This window comes from Hyperolius riggenbachi, chromosome 3 (assembly GCF_040937935.1).
Source record: "Hyperolius riggenbachi isolate aHypRig1 chromosome 3, aHypRig1.pri, whole genome shotgun sequence".
NCBI lineage: Eukaryota > Metazoa > Chordata > Amphibia > Anura > Hyperoliidae > Hyperolius > Hyperolius riggenbachi.
The window spans coordinates 498,756,467-498,780,054 of record NC_090648.1 but is presented as its reverse complement, the minus strand read 5'-3'; the positions used below and the strand labels follow the sequence as shown (position 1 = coordinate 498,780,054).

Genomic DNA, 23,588 nt, shown 5'->3' with positions numbered 1-23,588 from the left:
CTTTTCCCCTGACTCAAAGCGCTCAAGAGCTGCAGCCACTCTAGAGGCCACCCTACAGTGTTACAAAGTCTTGCTCAAGGACTCCTTACTGAATAGGTATTGACCCTAGCCAGGATTTGAACCCTGGTCTCCCATGTCAAAAACAGAGCCCTTAAAGGGAACCAGAGATGAAGGTAATGAAAAAAATGAAAAAGCTTTTATACATACCTGGGGCTTCCTCCAGCCCCATAAGCCTGGATCGCTCCCACGCCGCTCCCTCCGCTACCTCTATCGCCGCTACCGGGTCCCGTCACTTCCGGCCAATTTTCCACATGCACAGAGGCTCCCTCCATATTCTTACGCATGCGCCTAAGTAGTATGGAGGCGCATGCGTAAGGATATGGAGGGAGCCCCTGTGCATGCGGAGAATTGGCCGCGTCCGCCGGCAGTGACGCACTGCGCTTGTGTCGACTGGCCGAAAGTACAGGACCCGGTACCGGCGGATAGAGGCAGCGGAGGACAGCGGCGTGGGAGCAATCCAGGCTTATGGGGCTGGAGGAAGCCCCAGGTATGTCTAAAATCTTTTTCCCAACGTCTCTGGTTCTCTTTAAAGAACAAGTGACACCCATGCTAACCTAGAAATAAAAAACACATACAGTGGCTTGCAAAAGTATTCGGCCCCCTTGAAGTTTTCCACATTTTGTCACATTACTGCCACAAACATGAATCAATATTATTGGAATTCCACATGAAAGACCAATACTAAGTGGTATACACGTGAGAAGTGGAACGAAAATCATACATGATTCCAAACATTTTTTACAAATAAATAACTGCAAAGTGGGGTGTGCGTAATTATTCAGCCCCCTTTGGTCTGAGTGCAGTCAATTGCCCATAGACATTGCTTGATGAGTGCTAATTACTAAATAGAGTGCACCTGTGTGTAATCTAATGTCAGTACAATTACAGCTGCTCTGTGACGGCCTCAGAGGTTGTCTAAGAGAATATTGGGAGCAACAACACCATGAAGTCCAAAGAACACACCAGACAGGTCAGGGATAAAGTTATTGAGAAATTTAAAGCAGGCTTAGGCTACAAAAAGATTTCCAAAGCCTTGAATATCCCACGGAGCACTGTTCAAGTGATCATTCAGAAATGGAAGGAATATGGCACAACTGTAAACCTACCAAGACAAGGTCGTCCACCTAAACTCACAGGCCGAACGAGGAGAGCGCTGATCAGAAATGCAGACAAGAGGCCAATTGGACAAGAGACAATTGGCCAAAATGCAAAGCACTATGTGTGGCAGAAAACTAACACTGCACATCACTCAGAACACACCATCCCCACTGTCAGATATGGTGGTGGCAGCATCATGCTCGGGGGGTGCTTCTCTTCAGCAGGGACAGGGAAGCTGGTCAAAGTTGATGGGAAGATGGATGAAGCCAAATACAGGGCAATCTTGGAAGAAAACTTCTTGGAGTCTGCAAATGACTTGAGACTGGGGCGGAGGTTCACCTTCCAGCAGGACAACGACCCTAAAGATAAAGCCAGGGCAATAATGGAATGGTTTAAAACGAAACATATCCATGTGTTAGAATGGCCCAGTCAAAGTCCAGATCTAAATCCAATCAAAAATCTGTGGCAAGATCTGAAAACTGCGGTTCACAAATGCTGTCCATCTAATCTGACTGAGCTGGAGCTGTTTTGCAAAGAAGAATGGGCAAGGATTTCAGTCTCTAGATGTGCAAAGCTGGTAGAGACATACCCTAAAAGACCGGCAGCTGTAATTGCAGCAAAAGGTGGTTCTACACAGTATTGACTCAGGGGGGCTGAATAATTACGCACACCCCACTTTGCAGTTATTGATTTGTAAAAATGTTTGGAATCGTGTATGATTTTCGTTCCACTTCTCACGTGCACACTACTTTGTATTGGTCTTTCATGTGGAATTCCAATAAAATTGATTAATGTTTGTGGCAGAAATGTGACAAAATGTGGAAAACTTCAAGGGGGCCGAATACTTTTGCAAAACACTGTATATAAGTAGATAAATATTAGTTCTACTTATATAACAGATGTATTGCACTGTCCACGTTATGGTTCCTGTGAATTCTATAAAGGAAAGGCAGAGAATGCTATTCTAGACAGTTCCCATATTGGTTACCTTTGAATGAAGGTAATCCTGACATCATTTCCTCCCTCACTCTTTTTTCTCCTCTTGCTAATTGTGTATTCGATACCCGCCCTCCTCCCAGAGTCTTCAGACACTCCCACTGAGCTCTATAATAGGAAGTGCACTGTCTTATGTCATTAGAAGGAGGGGGAAATAAAAGGAGGAGGAGGAATATATTAAAGTTAAAAAAGACCCCCCCCCCCCCAGCATGCAACTGTTTTGCCAGCCGATGGCAATGGCAATTAAAGAGCCAGTGCTCCTAAGGTATGTAATAACTCCAAACCATAACAGCAGAAAAAGTTTTGAATTCAGGATTAGCATCTTTATCACTTAATACACTCAGACCAGTAGCTGATTTGATTTTTATGGTGACCATCCTGCTTTAATCAGTACACTATACTGCACTCTGTAAAGTGCCACAGAAGATTTCAGTGCTATATAAATACACAACAATAATACGATAGGACATTATACCATGACTGTGGTAGGATTAGATTGTGAGCTCCTCTGAGTCAGGGACATGAGTATGTACTCTGTAAAGTGCTGCAGAAGATGCCACTGCTATATAGATATCATATTTTCTGGTCCATAAGACGCACCTTTTCTTCCCCAAAAGTGGAGGGAAAAAGTCAGTGTGTCTTATGATCCGAATAATACGGTATATAATAATATGGTAGGACATTAGACTATGACTATGGGAGAATTAGTTAGTGAGCTCCTCTAAGGACAGTCAGTGACATGACTATGTACACTGTAAAGTGCTGCAAATGGTGTCAGTGCTATATAAATACATAATAATATGGCAGGACATTAGACTATAACTATTAACTATGGTAGGGATTAGATTGTGAGCTCCTCAGAGGACAGTCAGTGATCTAACTATGTATACCGTAAAGTGCTGCAGAAGATGTCAGTGCCGTATACATACATAATAATAATATGCTAGGACAAAAGGCTATGACTATGGTAGGGATTAGATTGTGAGCTCCTCTGAGGACAGTCAGTGACATGAATATGTACTCTGTATAATGCTGCAGAAGATGTACTGTACATACTATACTACTGCAGTACTATATACATACTAAATATATGTATATATTACGGCCAGAACCTGAAGTCTGGCCACTTCGGGTTCTGGCTGGGCACACTAGACGTTTCCCTTTAAGCAAGTAGTTTTGTCTTGGCTGCATTCCAGCGTAAATCTCCACCAGAGAATAAATAGGTTTGAAAAACAAAAAAATATCCTCATGATTTAAAAATGGCTGTGTGTGGGAGGGGCTGAAGGAAGCCAGCTGTTGGGAGTTCAGGATTCTTGTGTCTTTTCAGGATTCTTGTCATCGTTGTCACTTACACACAGCTCCGTCGCCTGGCTCCCTGAAGACCAGCAGAAAATCCGGGGTAAACAATTATTTTTTAAAATATACTTTTCTGTTTTATTTCATTTCAGTACCAGGCAGAAAATACTGTGTGGCTGTCTGTTGTATTTCCCTGAGTCTCAGAAGGGATTCATTTACTTTGTCATGATGTTGTTTAGTTAATAAATGTAGTGACTTTTAGAGCTTCTTCACCCTGTGAGCGTTTTCGGTTATTTTTAAGCTTTGGCGATTTTAAATATCGCTTTAAAAGCGCTTCTGCAAAGTTGCTCTATGAGAGTGTTCTCATGAGCGATGAGTTTTCTTTCCAATCGCAAACGCGGCTCCTGCACCATTTTCTGAGCGTTTGCGCTTCAATACAAAGTATAGGGAAATCGCAAAGTGCTTTGAAAAGCGATTTCCCCAGCACTTTTAAGAATAAATACATTGTATTTATTCTGTTCCAGGTCAAAGAGTTCACATCCTGAGTGCCATCAGGAAAAAAAAATTGCCAGATGGAAATCACTTAGAATAGCTCTTAAAGAGAACCTGTATAAAAAAAAGTTCCCCTGGGGGGTATTCAACTCTGTAGGGGAAAGCCACAGGGTCCCAATGAGGCTTCCCCCTCCCCTGTAGCTGCAGGCAGTCCAGCGCTGGCTCCCCCGGAGTCTCCTGCAATCCACGCTCGACAAGCCTGACAAGCGCTGATTTATTTACCTTTCCTGGCTCCAGTGGGGGCGCTGTTGCGGCTTTCGGCACGGAGATAGGCGGAAATAGCCGATCTCCGTCGGGTCCGCTCTACTGCGCAGGCACAGGAGACTTGCGCCTGTGCAGTAGGGCTGCCCGACAGCAATCGGCTATTTCTGCTTATCTCCGAGGCGGAGAGCCGATACTGCACCTGCGCTGGAGCCGGGAAGGTAAATATTTACATCCCCGCTGTTCGGGAGTTTTACCTCTGCCGCCATGGAACCGAGGAGGACGGGGGAAGCCTCAATAGGATCCGGAGGCTTCCCCCACCCAGGTGAGTACCCCCCAGGGGAGGTTTTTCTCAATACAGGTTTTCTTTAAGAAAGTGCAAATTGCTCTAAAAGCGCAGGGAAAAGTGCTTTGAAAAGCGCCCACAAAAGCTTGCGATTACACTGGTGATTTATAATGTGAACTAGGCCTTACCGATAGTTCCTAACAAGGTTGGAAGTGCGCAAACTCTAAACCTAGACACCAATACCAATCGATTTTTCCAGTATTTTTCCTTCACTTTGATCGACTCTCTGCTAGACATCTGCTGTCTCCAACATATCTATGTTGATAAACTATCGATCATCTCCAGAGAGTTAATTGCTTGGTTGTTGAATCGGACACGCTTAGAATTTTCTGTGAGCAGTCAGTGGGTGAAACAGTGGCGATCAATGATGATATTCTGTCGCACTGCATCGAGAAAAACACTTTCGGTTCATTCACCGATCGAGAGTTTTCTGTTGAAATCTATTGAGATTGAGCATGCCGCTTGGTGTGGGAATCGATCATGACCCATTGGATTTCCGGTTGGGGAGAAATGAATAGCTGTTATCGATCCACACATACCTAACGTAAGACCATCGATACCAGAGTACACTGACATCAGAGAATAGAAAATGATAACTAGCATACAAGGGCAAATGAATGAGGTTTTACAGATTAGGCCACATTCACACCTCAACGCTTTTATGTAGTCCTGGCCAGGGCCGGATTTAGGCCAAGGTCACCTAGGCCATTGCCTAGGGCACCACAGGAGAAAGGGCACCAAAGCAGCAGGCTAAACTGGTGCAGCATTTGCAAGCTTGCAAATACTGCAATGCAGGGAGATGAGGCGAGCACCTGACCGTGGTACTCTGCTGTCAGCCGCCTGTGCAGCAGCCACCTTGCTCTCTGTGCACGTTTGCATTGTGGCCGGCAGCTATGGACTTGGACAGCCTTGGAGACGGAAAGGAAGAGGAAGCTTCTGCACTGGAGACTAGCGGAGAAATGAGTGACACTGATGGCTGCTGTGGTGTGTAGGCGAGCTGGCTTCCTATACTGAAAGGGGGTGTGTGGGAAAAGGAGGGATTAAGGGAGTCATCTGGCTACCTATATTGGAGGGAAGGGGGAGTGGTCATCTGGCTATCTATACTGAAAGGGAAGAGGGGAGGGGTCATCTCGCTACCTATACTGAAAGGGGGCGGCTGGTGACAGTGGTCTAGGGCGGTAAGGAGTACAAATCCGGCCCTGGTCCTGGCCAAACGTTTTGAGAATGGCACAAATACTGTTTTTCACAAAGTTTGCTACTTCAGTGTTTTTAGATATTTTTGTCAGTTGTGTCTGGGGTCTATTGAAGCATAATTACAGGCATTTCATAAGTTTGAGGCTGGGAGCACACTAGGTAGGCAGGGCAAAAATCCCTTTTTTTATTGCACTGTGATTTTTTCTTTCTTTCTTTACAGTTTTGGGGCATTTTATGTATGCGGTTACATTTCCCATTTGCATTTTAATGTGGTTTACGTGATTTTTTTGTGCATTTTGCATTTGCGTTTTTTTATTAATTTTTCTAATTAACCACTTTCCCCATCACTACAGTATATCTACGTCAGCTGTGGCACTCTCCAAGCCACAGCGACGTAGATATACTGACCTGCTTTAAGCTTTTTTTGTGCAGGAACAGGTGCGCTTCAGAGTGCACCCCCCAGCACTGTCGGTTGCCTTACTAATTGGCAAAAGGGAACATGTTCCCTTGTAGCCAATTAGTGACCCCCCCCCCCCCCCCCCCCCGCGGATGAACGATCACCGCTGTAGCAAACAGCGTGATCCTTCATCTCCCCCTCCTCCGTGCACAGATGGCTAAAACATGTAAATAAAGCCGCCTCTCTCACCTTACCACGTTCCAGCGATGAGCCTGCAGCCTGAGCATCCGATCCCAGCTCTGAACTCAGCCGCGTATTGCCGGTGACCCGGGTCCCGGCTTGATGACGTCATCAAGCCGGGACCCGGGTCACCGGCAATACGCGGCTGAGTTCAGAGCTGGAATCGGATGCTCGGGCTGCAGGCTCATCGCTGGAACGTGGTAAGGTGAGAGAGGCGGCTTTATTTACATGTTTTTGGCATCTGTGCACGGAGGGGCTGCCTGATTGGGGGGGACATACATCTGGCTATCCACACTGGGGGGGGGGGGGGGGTTTGGGGGTGCAAAACAACTGCCAGGCATCTGGGTAACTGGGGGGGATGACATCTGACAATGGGGGATCATTTGGTTATCCGGGGGGGGGGGGTGTAACCTAATACTGGGGGCACATCTGGCTATAATTGGTGGGGGGGGGCAATTCTGGGGGCACATATGGCTATAATGGGGGAAATTTTATCCTGGGGACACGACTGCCTATAATGAGGGGTGCCAATCCTGGCGGCGTTACTGTCTCTCTGTACTGGGGGGTGGTAGATACATGGGACACATCTGACTATACGGGGGTGCTGATATTGGGGTCACATCCTGCTAAACTGGGAAGGTTGGGCTGATACTCGGGGCACATCTGACTATATTAGGGGGGACATTAACTGGTGGAATGGTTTTATCACTGTAGCACTTTTTATTTTTAAACTGGAATTGTTAAAAACTGAGAAATAATGAATTTTTTTAATTTTTGTTCCATTTTTTCAATTAAAATGCCTAGAAAACAAAATTGTTCTTGGGACTAAATACCCCCCATTGAAAGCCTGGTTTGTCTTGAAAAAAACGATATATAGATCATTTAGGTGTAGTGAGTAGGGATAAAGTTATTGCTGATTGAATAGGGACACCGCTAAAGCGTCAAAACTGCTCTGGTCATTAAGGGGAAAACAAGGTCTGGATGCGAAGTGGTTAATGTCATATATTACAGGAATATATATATATATATATACATCGGAGGGGGTGGGGGGATGCCGCAGCACAGCGGCTATCATGTAGCTAGCGCTAGGCTAGCTACATGATTAAATTAAAATAATAATTAAAAAAAAATGTGCTGCGCCGCCCCCTGCCGATATTATTGTATCCCCCAGGAGGTTAATGATTACGGTACCACTATTCAAAGTATCTTTAGAAGTGATTATTATGAGCACAGGACCAATAGAGAGCTAATACTGTAGTTGTGGGAGGGCCCCTCGGGGCCCCGATGCGGTCGCAACCTCTGCAACCCCTTCCTAGCCTCAAAGGGTTTTATTGACAATTACATCAAGTTTATGCATCAAGTCAATATGGGCTCTTCTTTATCAAGACCTCTGCAATTCGCCCTGGCATCCTGTCAATCAACTTCTGGGCCAAATCCTGACATGCTGGCAACTCATTCTTTCATAATCAACGCTACAGATTTTACAGATTTTGTGGCTTGTAGTTTGTCCACCTGCCTCTTGAGGATTGACCACCAAGTTTCTTTTAAAGCCACCACGGTTTTTAAAGTGAACCAGAGATGAAGCATCCTCATGTATTTTACTATACAGATCAGTGGGAACATTAGAGAAAACACCTACCTTGCTTTCTGTTTTATTGTGCACTGCACAGCTTGCTTCTTATCAGATCTGATAAAATCCCCGACTGAGCATTCAGTCTGACTTTGCTATAATGACTCAGCTATAATGATTCCTGAGCAGAGCCAGCAGGGGGCAGGCTTGGACTTGAGAGAACACAGACTGAGCTATAAATATTCCTGAGCAAAGCCAGACTGAATGCTCAGTCAGGGATTTTATCAAGGCTGATTAGAAGCAAGCTGTGCAGTGCAGAATGAAACAGAAAGCAGGGTAGGTGTTTTCTCTAATGTTCCCACTGATGTATATGGTAAAATACATGAGGGTGCTTCATCTCTGGTTCCCTTTAAGGATTAACCTTTTCCCCTTCCCAGGGACAAGTAACTATGTCCCTGCAAAATCCCTCTTTAGCTCGCAGGGACATAGCTACTACCTCCCTTACCACCATGCACTCCCGCGTGCTCCTGCACTTGTTCTCGCCGCCGATCATTAGAGGGGAGAGGAATCAATACATAGTTCCCATTCATTAATCTCTGTCCCTGTATGAATGATCACCAGCATCAGTGAGATGCCGCGATCATTTGTATACTTCCAACGTAACACGTCCACGCATTACCTCCTATTTAGCGTACTATAAATATGCAATAGGAAGTAATGCGTGAGGACATCTTATGGCTAAATAGTAAAATTACACCTTCACACATTCATTAAAAAAAAAAGAAGACCCACAAATAGATTAAAACATTAACACTTTACTTGCCACACTATCCCATAATTACCCAATTTTTTTTTTCATAAAAAAAAAAATACAAGACGGGATAAATGGACAAATAAAATGTTTGGGTTTTAATTACGGTAGCATGTATTATTTTAAAAATATAATGGCCGAAAACTTTTTTCCATTTTATTCTTATTTTTCTGTTGAATAAAATAATTCTTATCAAAAAGTACCCCCCAAAGAAAGCCTAATTGGTGGCAAAAAAAAACCAAGATATAGATTGTTTTGTTGTGATAAGTAGTAATAAAGTTATAGGCGAATGAATGCAAGGAGTGCTGACAGGTGAAAATGGCTCTAGTTTTTAAGGGTAAAAACCCTTGGAGGTGAAGTGGTTAAGGTCTGGGAAATTTCTTTGCTGTGGACCCAAAATCTCATTGTTTTTGTTCCCTGAGCCACTTAGTTATCACTTTGGCCTCATGGCATGGTGCTTCATCATGCTGGAAAAGGAATTGTTCTTCACCAAACTGTTCTCGGATGGAGGGAAGATGTTGGTGTCGGAGGATGTTTTGGTACCATTCTTTATCCATTGTAAGTGAGCCCTCTCCCTTGGATGAGAAGCAGACCCAACCATGGATGGTCTCAAGATGCTTTACTGTTGGCAAGAGACAGGACTAATGATAGCACTGACCTTTTCTTCTACGGACAATCATTTTATCATGAGATGCCACAAACATTCAGAAAGGGGTTTCATCAGAGAAAATGATATTACCCTTGAAGGTAACCATGGTTAGCGGAGGGAGAACAATGATTTCAAGCACCACCCTCTTTTTAAAGCAACCAGTCTGCTATTCCTACTCAATCAGCATGGCAGAATGATCTCCAGCCTTGTACTCCTCAACACTTTCGCCTGTGTTAACAAGAAGGTTACTGAAATGATCTCAGCAGGTCCCTTTGTGACAGGGCTGAAATGCAGCGGCAATGTTTGTTTGTTTTTGTTTTGGGGTTGTTTTTTTTTGGGGGGGGGGGGGGGGGGAGGGGATAAGTTCATTTGCATGCTGAAGAAGGACTTAGTAATTCATCTCATCACTCTTCATAACATTCTGGACTATAGGATAAATTGCTATCATAAAAACTAAAGCAGCAAACTGTGTAGGAAAGTTTTTGTGCCATTCCCCAAACATTTGGCCTTGACTGTACATTACATTAAGGTTAAAGGGAACCCGAGGTGAGAGGTATATGGAGGCAGACATATTTTTTTTTCCTTTTAAACAATACTCTTTTGTAGTCACACATAACCCCTCCCCTAGACCTCCTGGGAAGCACTCTTATTTACATGCATTGTTTGTGGGGAATTTTCTCTATTTTATTATTATAGGAAGCAGGAAATTTGGGTGCATGAGTGTCTCAGAAGTTAGGGTGCCTATCGGCCATATATATATGGTTATGTCCGGAAGTTTGGGCTGCTGTCATGCAGAGCAGTAGCAGTGGAGCATTATACATCACATGCTTCTGGTGGTGGGATAGGTCTTCTTCACTCCCTGGTACCCTATATTAGTTTTTGAGGTTTTTTTTGTGGTTGATTTGCAGCAGGGGTGGTTAAGGTTAGCCGTACAGTGGGAGGTGGTTAAGGTTAGGTGTGTGTGTGTGTGTGTGTGTGGGGGGGGGGGGGTTAAGCGGGGGCGTGGCAATAGGGGTTGCAGAGGTTGCGACTGCATCGGCGCCCTTGGGCCAGAGGGGCCCCGAAGGGCCCTCCCTCAACTACAGTATTAGCACTCTATTGGTCCTGTGCTGGTAATAATCCCTTCTATGGATACTTGGAATAGTAGTGATCACTAACAAACTGTTCCCCATCCCCTTCTTGCACCTCTGACACTGTAGTTGCCATTGGCAGGTTTTGGTGCACCGTATCAACTGGTATATATAGAGTGCTTGGGGGGCCCCATTGTAAAACTTGCATCGGGGCCCACAGCTCCTTAGCTATGCCACTGGGGTTAAGGTTAGGCATAGGACGAGAGGTGGTTAGGGTTAGGCATCGTAAAGGTAAAGGGAGGTTCTGTGTGAGGGTTAGGTTTAGCCGTATCAATTACTGATAGCCACAGACAGAAACCAGACATTGCGCTATGAAAGAGTAAACCATCTGATTTTAATTTTTAGGGTGTTCTAACATCCAAAATAAAAAAATTGCCAAAAAATATTTAATGTCCCCAAAATATATATAAACCCATTTTTTCCCCTAAAATAGGTATTTGTGCCCCATCTTTTTCTTTTTACCTGGCCTGCTTGCCTTTGCCTAGGCCCTAGCTGCAGGAACTGTGCAGCAACAGCAGAATTGTGGGAAGCATTTTTTTTTAGAAGCTACAGTGACAAGCTTATCTCAGCATGCAAATAACAGAAACCTTCCTATTTCAGATAATATAAGCACAGTATGACCAAAAGGTGATTGAATCCCTCCCCCCCCCCCCTTTTGAGGTGATTGCAAATGCAAAACACAGTAAAAAAACGCAATGTCAAATCGCAAATGCACCATCCTAAAACGCTACTTTTTCAGAGCTGGATTAATCAAAAAGTTTTATACATACTTGGAGCTTTCTCCAGCCTCATACGTTCGGCTCGCTCCCCCCATGCAGCCGTCCTCAGTCTTCTGCAGCTTCAGTACCGAGTCCCTGCACTTCCTCCAGTCGGCTCCAGTCTACGCAGGAGAAGTGCGCCCTCTACGTATCTCTCCAGCAGCTGCTGGAGAGATACGCAAAGAGCGCACTTCTCTTACATCAGACTGGAGCCGACTGATGGAAGTCCGGGGACCCGGTACTAAAGCTACAGGCAACGGAGGACGGCGGCATGGGGGGAGCGAGCCGAACGTATGGGGCTGGAGGAAGCCCCAGGTATGTATAAAACTTTTTGATTAATCCAGCTCTGAGTCTCTTTAAAAACACTGTTGATTGCACTAGCGATTTTTGATTTGTAGTGAGTTCCAGGCCTAAGGGAACTGTTTCTTTTTTTTATCCCTGAAAGTGGAGTTACAGTTTAAAGAGAACCCGAGGTGGGTTTGTAAAATTTAGGACACAGAGTCATATTGTGTGTACTGTGACCAGCCTCTGTGTCCTTCCATAATGCCTCCAGCCCTGCCCTGCTGTCCCCCCTTCTGAAAAGTGCCAGGCTAGCGACATGCAGATTGTCGCTAGCCTAGTATTTACCTTCAGGCTGCCACTCACCACCGCTCCCCCGCCTCCTGTATAGCGCCTCCTCGCCTGTGTCCCTTCCCTCCCTTCCTCCAGAAGCTTCCTCCAATCAACTTACAGAGGGGGAGGGAAGGGACGCAGGCGGGGAGCTGCGCTATACAGGAGGCGGGGGAGCGGCGGTGAGTGGCAGCATCAATGTAAACAGCCAGCTAGTGACAATCTGGCGGTTTTTATAAGGGGGGACAGCAGAGCACAGGGGGCAGCTGGGGGAACACTATATGGAAATCCTATTAGGAGGACACAGAGGCACAATGGCTTAAATTCATCAAGCATTACCGCATTCGGTAATGCTGAAAACAGCTGAGTTAACGAAGCACTTTAGAAAATGTTAATTCATCAAAGCTGTTACCGAATGAGAAGCTGAAATGACACAGCAATGAGATAAATTACCGACATGTGCTCAACAAATGTTAATTCATCAAGGTTCCCACATTCGCTAACACATTCGGTGTTTATCTCAAGCTCTCCCCTGTCGTTACAGGCTTCGAAAGCCTTCTGTGTGAATGTTTTCATGATTAGCAGGAGCAGGCAGCCAATAGAAACAGCCCCTGTTCTCCTGCAAGTGCCGCTGATAGGTCACACAGGCTTCTCCACACAAGCTTTCAGACCCCCCAAGCAGTGAGCAGAGAGAACGGGTCAAAATATATCCCCAGATTCCCTTCGGTGGTGTAACCCTTTCAGGCCCTGTTTGATAATGCAAAGATGCTGGTGGTGAAATCACCAAGCATGGCATTTGTAATGTCTCCAGGAAGTTCATCTACGTTGTGGCAAATAAATAAAATGTTAAGAAAGACTGATCGACAGATTCAGAGCAGCAGAGGCAGTATAAATAACAGTAACTATAACACCTTTACATCACAAAGGGATGTCTGGATGCCTTCTATTGTTATCAGCTTGTAACAACACAGGGACATTCCAAGCTGCTCTGCACCACTCTGCAGTTATCGAACAGCCTTTGATGAATTGAAGCCTAGTAGTTCGGTAACTTAACGAACCTCTACCACACATGGGAAAATATTGATGAATTAGCACAGTGAAGTGTTAAATACCGAATGCGGTATTTTAAGGACTGGGGTTTTGTTATCGAACACCCTTTGATGAATTGAAGCCATTGGCCTCGATTCATCAACACTTAGCAAATTTGTTAACAACAGTTTGGTAAAATACCGAATTTGTTAACTTCATTTCAGGATTCATCAAAGTTATCTACAGCTGTTAGCGAACATTCGTTAACGATTCGGTAACGATTCGCTAAAACGGAAGACAGTGCAATTCATGAAAAAGAAAGTGGGCGTGGTTTAGCGTTACATTTAGGATTAGTTATCTCCTTCACTGCTCTGTCGTTATTCCTGTCAGATCATTGCTGACAGAGAAGATGGAGCCATTTGAAGTGGTTATGTATCAGCTGAGAGTGATTCAAAGGCGCAGAAGGGCAAGAATAAGGTCTACAACCATATAAATTTGTAAGAGAATAGATTTATTTGCTATAACACGACATCTTCATTTCTCTTGAATCATCTTGTAAGAGAACACAGGCAGTGCCAGGGTTAACTAATTTGCTAGCTGCACTATAATTTTTTAGAAAAGGCTCCTATCAAATTGTGGGATTGTCCCAACCACTTCCAGAATCCTGGTCCAGGTGTTAAGCCCGATTCAGAATGTTGCTACGTAGTGCTCAAAGGATTGCCTTTTACCCACAATTCCATGGGAATCTTATGGCCTTGTGTTAAATTACCACTGTAAAATGGAAATATCGACACGTTACCGAATGTTTACCGAATTGTTATCGAATTCACACCGAATGCCGAAAAACCTTGATGAATACAACTAGAAATCGCTAAACTTCGAATTCGGTAATTTAACAAACTGGAAAAAGTTATCTCAAAGACAATGATGAATCGAGGCCATTGGCTTCAATTCATCAAAGGGTGTTCGATAACAAAATCCCAGTCCTTAAAATACCGCATTCGGTATTTTACACTTTACTGTGCTAATTCATCAATATTTTCCCATGTGTGGTAGAGGTTCGTTAAGTTACCGAACTACTAGGCTTCAATTCATCAAAGGCTGTTAGATAACAGCAGAGTGGTGCAGAGCAGCTTGGAATGTCTCTGTGTTGTTACAAGCTGATAACAATAGAAGGCATCCAGACATCCCTTTACATGTAAACATGTGTTATAGTTACTGTTATTTATACTGCCTCTGCTGCTCTGAATCTGTCCATCAGTCTTTCTTAACATTTTACTTATTTGCCACAACGTAGATAAACTTCCTGGAGACATTACAAATGCCATGCTTGGTGATTTCACCACTTGCATCTTTGTATATTCAAACAGGGACTCAAAGGGTTAAACCACTGAAGGACATCTGGGGATATCTTTTGTCCCGTTCTCTCTGCTCACTGCCTGGTGGGTCTGAAAGCTTGTGTGGAGAAGCCTGTGTGACCTATCAGCACCTATCAGCAGCACTTGCAGGAGAACAGGGGCTGTTTCTATTGGCTGCCTGCTCCTGCTAATCATGAAAACATTCACACAGAAGGCTTTCGAAGCCTGTAATGACAGGGGAGAGCTGGAGATAATCACCGAATGTGTTAGCGAATGTGGGAACCTTGATGAATTAGCACAAGTCGGTAATTTGTCTCATTGCTCTGTCATTTCAGCTTCTTATTCGGTAACAGCTTTGATGAATTAACATTTTCTTAAGTGCTTCGTTAACTCAGCTGTTTTCAGCATTACCGAATGCGGTAATGCTTGATGAATTGAAGCCAATGGCCTCGATTCATCAACACTTAGCAAATTTGTTAACAACAGTTTGGTAAAATACCGAATTTGTTAACTTCATTTCAGGATTCATCAAAGTTATCTACAGCTGTTAGCGAACATTCGGTAACGATTCGGTAACGATTCGCTAAAACGGAATAAAGTGCAATTCATGAAAAAGAAAGTGGGCATGGTTTAGCGTTACATTTAGGATTAGTTATCTCCTTCACTGCTCTGTCGTTATTCCTGTCAGATCATTGCTGACAGAGAAGATGGAGCCATTTGAAGTGGTTATGTATCAGCTGAGAGTGACTCAAAGGCGCAGAAGGGCAAGGATAAGGTCTGCAACCATATCAATTTGTAAGAGAATGGATTTATTTGCTATAACACGACATCTGCATTTCTCTTGAATCATCTTGTAAGAGAACACAGGCAGTGCCAGGGTTAACTAATTTTGCTAGCTGCACTATAATTTTTTAGAAAAGGCTCCTATCAAATTGTGGGATTGTCCCAACCACTTCCAGAATCCTGGTCCAGGTGTTCAGCCCTATTCAGAATGTTGCTACGTAGTGCTCAAAGGACTGCCTTTTACCCACAATTCCATGGGAATCTTATGGCCTTGTGTTAAAGTACCGCTGTAAAATGGAAATATCGACACGTTACCGAATGGTTACCGAATTGTTATCGAATTCACACCGAATGAGGAAAAACCTTGATGAATACAAGTAGAAATCGCTAAACTTCGAATTCGGTAATTTAACAAACTGGAAAAAGTTATCTCAAAGAGAATGATGAATCGAGGCCAATGTGTGTACTGTGACCAGCCTCTGTGTCCTCCTAATAGGATTTCACAAACCCACCTCGGGATATCTTTAAGCTGTCCTGCTGAAACAAGTCCAACCTCTAGTTTGTGAAGAAATCATCTAAATCTGGAAACTATTTAATGGTTCAAAAACCGTGTGAGAGTCTGAAGGTCAGACACATACCTGGTCACTGTGAAGGAATGTGCAACGTACGCCTGTTTCCTGCTCACGCCTGTGTCTGCTGCTTACCGTGCGTGGACAGCAGCCACAAAATCACTAATATTTACCAAAGAGAAATGGAACATATCTAATGATTATTTCCTGATTGCTCATCTGAAAGGGCATCATCAACACTTAGACATGATGAGAGATCTATGGAAGAAATTCCTGGAGGAGAAGCAGAAGTTATCAGAGAGGAGATCAGACAATAAACATCTTCGGGATTGCTTAAGTATTTAAAGGGACCTTGAGCTCTGAATAAAAATGTAATTTGGACTTACCTGGGGCTACCACCAGCCCCCATAGTCATTAGGTCCCCTAGTGCCTCCTTGTCCCTTCCGTGGTCCAGCTCAGGCCCCCACCACGCATGCTGTCCATCGTCACGTCGGCCGGTGTAAGAGTGCTAAAAAATTAAAATCAGATGGTTTACTCTAACACTAAACCGTGCATGTGCAGGACTCTTATACCGGTCAGCGTGATGACGCACATCGATTACTGGAGCAGGGACCAGGGCCACAGAAGGGACCAGGAGGACGCCACGGGACCTTGTGGGCTATGGGGGGCTGGAGGAAGCCCCAGGTTAATCCAAATCTCATTTTTATTTAGAGCTCAAGGTCCCTTTAAAGCAGCAGGGACAGCCATACTATCCCAGGGAAAAAAACACATATATAAGTATATAAATATTTGTTCTACTTAAATAACATATGTATTATACTATCCACGTTTTAATTCCAGTGAAATATATATATAGTAGATAAAGAGAAAAACATTTTAGGCTTTTTCCATCTTTACTACCCATGCCTAAAGCCAATCCTGATGTCATTTCCCTCGTTACTCTTTTTTTCTGCTAGAAACTGCACTGTCATATCTAGCTTGCTTTGTAAAGACATGTGAACACAGCATAGATCGTATTTTAGCAGCTTCTGCAGAAGGGTGAGCTGTATTTCCCTTCTCAGCCTCTCAGTGTCTCAATGAACTGCCCTCAGCCAATCAGTGAGGAGCAGGGATGTGGGAGGGGAGATAACAAACTTCCTTCTCAGCGGCAATGTACCAGAAAGGAGCCAGGCTGATTGCAATAGGATTCATTGCAGCAGAAATATTTCTGATTTATTTGGAATGCTTGCAATAAAGGGTCAGGTTGTAGACTACATAATAAACACAGAGCACTGGGTAAATGGAATTTGATTTTATGGCTGACAATTCTGCTTTATAGAGGCACCAGTGTGACATATAGTATTTTTACACTAATGTTCCTAATTTCAGCATCAGAAACACTTCCTATTACTATTATTGATTTATAAAGTGTCAACATATTCCGTGGTGCTGTACAAAGTAATAAAAAACACGAGGTACGTAATAATACAGACAATGATATACACTAATATACAAAATACAGAATTGATGCAAAATACAGAATTGGTACAAAATACAGAATTGGTACAAAATACAGAATTGGTAATTACGGTGAAAAAGTAACATAATGAATAAAATGTATAACAAATCCCAAGACACAAAAGGGTGAGAGAGCTCTGCCCTTGCAAACTTACAATTTAAAGGAATGGGGGGGGGGGGGGGGGAACGACAAGAGGTGGGGTAGTATACAGTAACTATACCTAGAGGCAGTGTGTTTTTAGGATATCTAGTAGGAGTGCAACTTGGCCTTCGGTCAAAGGGGGAATGGCATAAGGTAGAGCGTAAGGATGATGGAAAAAGTGAGTTTTGAGGGAGTGCTTTTAAAGGTTGGAGAGTGACAGATGTGCTGTGGAAGGGCGTTCCTGAGGAGGGGTGATGCCCATGAGAAGTCTTGTATACGTAAATGCGAGGAGGTGATTATAGAGAAGGATAATAGAAGGTCATTTGCAGATCTGAGATGGCAGTTGGTTGGTATCTGGAGACTAGAGAGGAGATGTACAGGGGAGAGAGATTGTAGAGAGCTTTGTAGGTTGGGGTGAAGAGTTTGAATTGGATCCTCTGGTTAATTGGCAGCCAATGAATAGCTTGACAGAGAGGAGCAGCAGAGGAAGAGCGAGAAGAGAGACGAATGAGACTATTGCTATATGTATTGCTGAAACAAACACTTACCTGGGGCTTCTACCAGCCCCCTAAAGCTGGAATGTCCCACACCGTCCTACAATCCTCGGTTCCCCGCCACCGTTCCCGGTAATATATTAGTCTAACAAGACGAATAATGCTCGCTCCTGCGCGCGTCATCGGGAGCTTACTGCGCAGACACACTAAGACGCTTTCTTGTACTGCGCCTGCACCGTACGCTCCCGATGCCATGCGAGGGAGCGAGCACATGCGGGGCCACGGCCGTGAAGCCACAGTGGGTCTCAGATGCCGATCAGACCGGGACCAGTGGCGGAGAACAGCGGATCGTTGGAGGATGGCACGGGACATTATAGCTTCAGGGGGCCGGTAGAAGCCCCAGGTAAGTGTTCGTTTTTATTGTATAAACCCCCCCAGGAGAACTCCTTTAATAGCTGTAGTTAATTTATTTTTCAAATGTATGTCATGTTTCAATTTTACTTTTTAGACACAAGATGGCGCTACGCACTATCTTGGGTTACCAGGAAGTGTTTGATCTTTTTTTATATTAGATTTTACTTTCATTTTTATGAATAAACATGGCTCCTCATTGGAGTCATGTTCATTAATTCCCAGGCACTTTGATTGGCTCAAGGAACACATGTTCCCATCCACGAATCCCTGGCATGTAAATCCTGCTGCAGAGGAAGAGGTTCCAGGGAATCCTCAACTGTGTCAGAGCAGGAAAAGCCATCAGAGAGACTTCAGTCTGTTCCGGAGGCTGGGTTTATATTGTGAGATTTGCTATCCCTGATTTTGTTGCCCGCAGTTTATTCCTATGGAAACACCGGTCTTGGGTTAATAGGAACAGTGCTGGGTGAACTACACTCTGCATTAAAAAGGAACTTTACCAAAAGGCAGTAGTACAATATATTGCAAAGTCAGAAGATAAAAAATATAAGATAGGTCAAAAAATGATTGATTACATGTTGTTTGATCCACAGTGAGCCTGCAGGTTATCATCTTTACTACTGGCAGAAAAGAAAAAAAAAACAGACAGCACCAACTGCCATTATCTATAAACACACCCACTAGCAATGTGATAGGGAGATACTGCTGGCTTGGAAGTTGTAAACAGCTGTTATTTCCCACAATGCAATGAGTTCCCCAGACAGGAAATTGTCAGAGCCATGGCCCTGACATAACACTGTGGGAGGGGTTTCACCTCAATATCAGCCACATGGACGTCCCTGATGATCTGTTTGAGAAAAGGTAAAGATTTCTTGTGGGAAAGAAGGTATTGACTCCTGATTGGGATAAAGTTCAATCCTGGGTTAAAGTTCCTATTTAAAGAGGAACTCCAGTGAAAATAATGTAATGAAAAGGTGATTCATTTTTACGATAATTATGTATAAATGATTTAGTCAGTGTTTGCCCATCGTAAAATCTTTCCTCTCCCTGATTTACATTCTGACATTTATCACATGGTGACATTTTTACTGCTGGCAGGTGATGTCAGTGGAAGTACCTGCTGCTTGTTTTTTTTGGCAGTTGGAAACAGCTGTAAACAGCTATTTCCCACAATGCAAAGGGTTCACAGACAGGAAACAGCCAGGACCATGGTCCTCAGTTTCCTGTGGGAGGGGTTTCACCACAATATCAGCCATACAGAGACCCCTGATGATGCGTTTATGAAAAGGTAAAGATTTCTCATGTAAAAGGGGGTATCAGCTACTGATTGGGGGGAAGTTTAATTATTGGTCACAGTTTCTCTTTAAATCCTGAGATTAAGCATGTTATTTATAATTGACACTGGAAAGGTAGAATAATAGTTTTGCACAGATCTTTGCCAGGGGGAAGAATTATGTAACAAATATGTGGAGATACTTGTGCATCTTTAATGTGGTATGAAACTGCAAATTTCTTTTTTACTCTAAAAGATTATTTTACAGCATAAAATCTACTACCACACAAAAAAAAAAAAAAAAACTTTCAAAAGTTAAACACAGTACTTTTGTTCTTCCTTACTTTCTGTCCGCATCCAAAGAGGTGATAACATTATCTTTTGATTACATTCCTTTGTTAGACGCAATTAGTATACAGCCAGCAGCGTGCTGAAACTGAACTGCACTGAGCTGAGAAGTAGAAACCGCTGAGAAACGATCACTAGATAGATTTGAATATATAAATACAGCAGCTGTGCAATAAAATGGCAGCTTTCAAAGCAGATAAACTGTACTTTGGGAATTTGTAATTTGTAGACAGATAATATTACTCGTGCACAAAAGCAAATATGATTACTGTATGGGTAATAAAACGTAGAAAAACACATTTTTAGTGAATGTTATGTCAGAGTTTTATCCCACTTTAAATAAACATCCTCTGTTCCTTCGCCAGACAGTGTCTTATCGCATCGCTCAGTAATGTGTTTATCAGGAAGAGAAGCTGTTTACAGTTAGCACACTGGCCGCCAGCACGAGAATTCTTACAAACCTGAGTAATTCTGTGGAAATGGGTCTGGGTGTGACTCCTGGCATCCGCTGCAGAGGTGCTGGCCTGTGCCCATGCTTCTCCCGCCCAGATACACCAAAAATGCCAACCATTCTGATGTGTGCTGTGCTGGGAGAGGATACTGTGCTTTCATTTTCTTATTTGAGACAGAAAAACAGCAGATCTGATTGTTTTATTATGCCTGGAAAGCTTTCTTTTCTTTGCAAATAATGTTTAAAATTCAACACTTACCTACTTAGCTATTTGTGAATAGTAAAACTCTGTACTTTAAAATTTGTCATTTTTTAGTCTCCAAACTTACGAAAATGGATCGGATATGACAAGATCAAGTGTGCCCCCTGGGGCACATGTATCATAGTTACATAGTTACATAGTTATTTGGGTTGAAAAAAGACATACGTCCATCGAGTTCAGGGGCGTCTGTGTCATTAGGCAACTATAAATTTTTGCCTATAGCGCTGTGGGAGGAAGTGGGCGCTCTCTCGCCGCTGTGTGCATGTGTTTTTTTTTTTTTTTTGCTTTCAGGTCGGCGCCGGCTGTGACAGGAAGCTCAGCCTGTGCCCGGCGCCGCCTACTGGCCTGCCCCCTTCCTCTCCTCCTTTCAGAGCGAGCAGCACGCACATTATTTTATATGTGCGGTGCCGCCGCCTACTGGTCCGCCCCCTCCCTCTCTGTGCAGAGCAAGCGGCCGCCGCACGCTAGTTTTACACGTCGGCGCCGCCCCTAACTCCGCCCCCCGCCTGTCACACGCATGAAGGCTTGAAGGCACCGTGTGACCAGTGCTACCACCGGCTGGCAGCTGGCTACAGTACTGTGCAGTGCGCACAAACAAATCTGCAGAGGCGACAGAGACGACATCTCACAGTGAGTGCCCTCTGCTGCTTTTGATAATTTTTTTATATGCCCCCCTGGCTGGCCCTGATTCCCCAACCCCCCCCCCCCCCCCCCGCCCGCCCATATCACTTGGCAAGCAGTAGCTGGGATGGATATTAAATAATATATATATATATAGGCATATACGATTCTTTCCTGATGAACGCTGGCCAGTGCCACATACGATTCTTCCCTGGGGAATGCTGGCCACATAAGATTATTTCCTGGTGAACGCTGGCCACATACGATTATTTCCTGGTGAACGCTGGCCACATACGATTCTTTCCTGGTGAACGCTGGCCACATTACGATCATTTCTTGGTGAACGCTGGCCACATACGATTATTTCCTGGTGAATGCTGGCCACAAACGATTATTTCCTGGTGAACGCTGGCCACATTACGATTATTTCCTGGTGAACGCTGGCCACATACGATTATTTCCTGCTGAACGCTGGCCACATACGATTATTTCCTTGTGAACGCTAGCCACATTATGATTATTTCTTGGTGAACGCTGGCCACATTACGATTATTTTCTGGTGAACGCTGGCCACAAACGATTATTTCCTGGGGAACGCTGGCCACATACGATTATTTCCTGGTGAATGCTGGCCACATACGATTATTTCCTGGTGAACGCTGGCCACATTACGATTATTTCCTGGTGAACGCTGGCCACATTACGATTTCCTGGTGAACGCTGGCCACATTACGATTATTTTCTGGTGAACGCTGGCCACGTTACGATTATTTCCTGGTGAATGCTGGCCACATTACGATTATTTCCTGGTGAACGCTGGCCACATTACGATTATTTCCTGGTGAACGCTGGCCACATTACGATTTCCTGGTGAACGTTGGCCACATTACGATTATTTTCTGGTGAACGCTGGCCACGTTACGATTATTTCCTGGTGAATGCTGGCCACATTACGATTATTTCCTGGTGAACGCTGGCCACATTACGATTATTTCCTGGTGAACGCTGGCCACATTACGATTTCCTGGTGAACGCTGGCCACATTATGATTATTTCTTGGTGAACGCTGGCCACATTACGATTATTTTCTGGTGAACGCTGGCCACATACGATTATTTCCTGGGTAACGCTGGCCACATATGATTATTTCCTGGTGAAGGCTGGCCACATACGATTATTTCCTGGTGAACGCTGGCCACATTACGATTATTTCCTGGTGAACGCTGGCCACGTTATGATTTCCTGGTGAACGCTGGCCAGATTACGATTATTTCCTGGTGAATGCTGGCCACATTACGATTACTTCCTGGTGAACACTGGCCACATTACGATTATTTTCTGGTGAACGCTGCCCACATTACGATTATTTCCTGGTGAATGCTGGCCACATTACGATTATTTCCTGGTGAATTATTGCTGCGTTATGGTTATTTTCTGGTGAAAGATTGGCGCATTATGATTATTTTAAGTGAATCATTGGCGCATTACTTTTACCTTATGGTGAAACATTGCTGCGCTACGATTAGTTTCATCAGGGGGCGGGGGGGGGGGGGGGGCGCCACAGGTTTTCTCGCCTGGAGTGACAAAATGGCTAGAGACGCCCCTGATCGAGTTCAACCAGAGAACAAAGTATAACACCAGCCTGCTCCCTCACATATCCCTGTTGATCCAGAGGAAGGCGAAAAACCCTTAAGGGGCCCATACACCTAACGATTTTCCCGCCGATATACGGCCGATTCGATCACAGTGATCGAATCGGCTGTGAAATCGCCGCGCACACCGCTGACAGAACGAACGATTTCCATCCAAAATCACTCGTTCCCGTCAATTCCCGTCGATCCGTCCGTGCGGAAGATTTTTCTCGATCGTCGGCGGGTCGGGAGTGTGTCGATAGCGGCGTTCGAATGCCCGACGACCGACGCAATACTGCGGGTATACATTACCTGTTCCGGCCAGCGCGAGTCTCCTGGTCCCTGCTGTCTTCTTTCCGTGCTGGGTTCCGGACCGCTGCAGCTACACAGGACTTCCTGTCCCGGCAGGAAGTTTAAACAGTAGAGCGCCCTCCACTGTTTAAACTTCCCCTGGACAGGAAGTTCAGTAGCTGCAGGAACGGTCTGGAGCCCAGAGCGGAGAAGAAGACAGCGGAGACAGGGGGACTCGCGCCGGCCGGAACAGTAATGTATGCAGGGGGGGGGGGGGCAGCAGCGGCAGCTCCACAGATTGTGATCGGTTTCAGGCTGAAATCGATTCACAATCTGTTTGCAGTAAAGGTGGCCATACGATCCCTCTCTGATCAGATTCGATCAGAGAGGGATCTATCTGTTGGTCGAATCTGATGGCAAATCGACCAGTGTATGGCTACCTTTACAAGGCATGGTCCAATTAGCCCCAAAATAGAAAAAATTCCTTCCCGACTCCAGATGGCAATCAGATAAAATCCCTG

The 23,588-nt window shown here is 44.4% G+C and overlaps 1 protein-coding gene across 1 annotated transcript in view; it reads left to right on the top strand.

Annotated features, from left to right (window-relative positions):
* The first annotated feature begins 3,501 nt into the window (after positions 1–3,501).
* Positions 3,502–23,588, top strand: part of LOC137561754 (matrix metalloproteinase-21-like) — a 90,266-nt gene continuing 70,179 nt past the window's right edge. The window contains exon 1 of the mRNA XM_068273104.1: positions 3,502–3,553. The gene's annotated coding sequence lies outside the window, so the exon portion shown is untranslated. The remainder of the gene's footprint in view (positions 3,554–23,588) is intronic.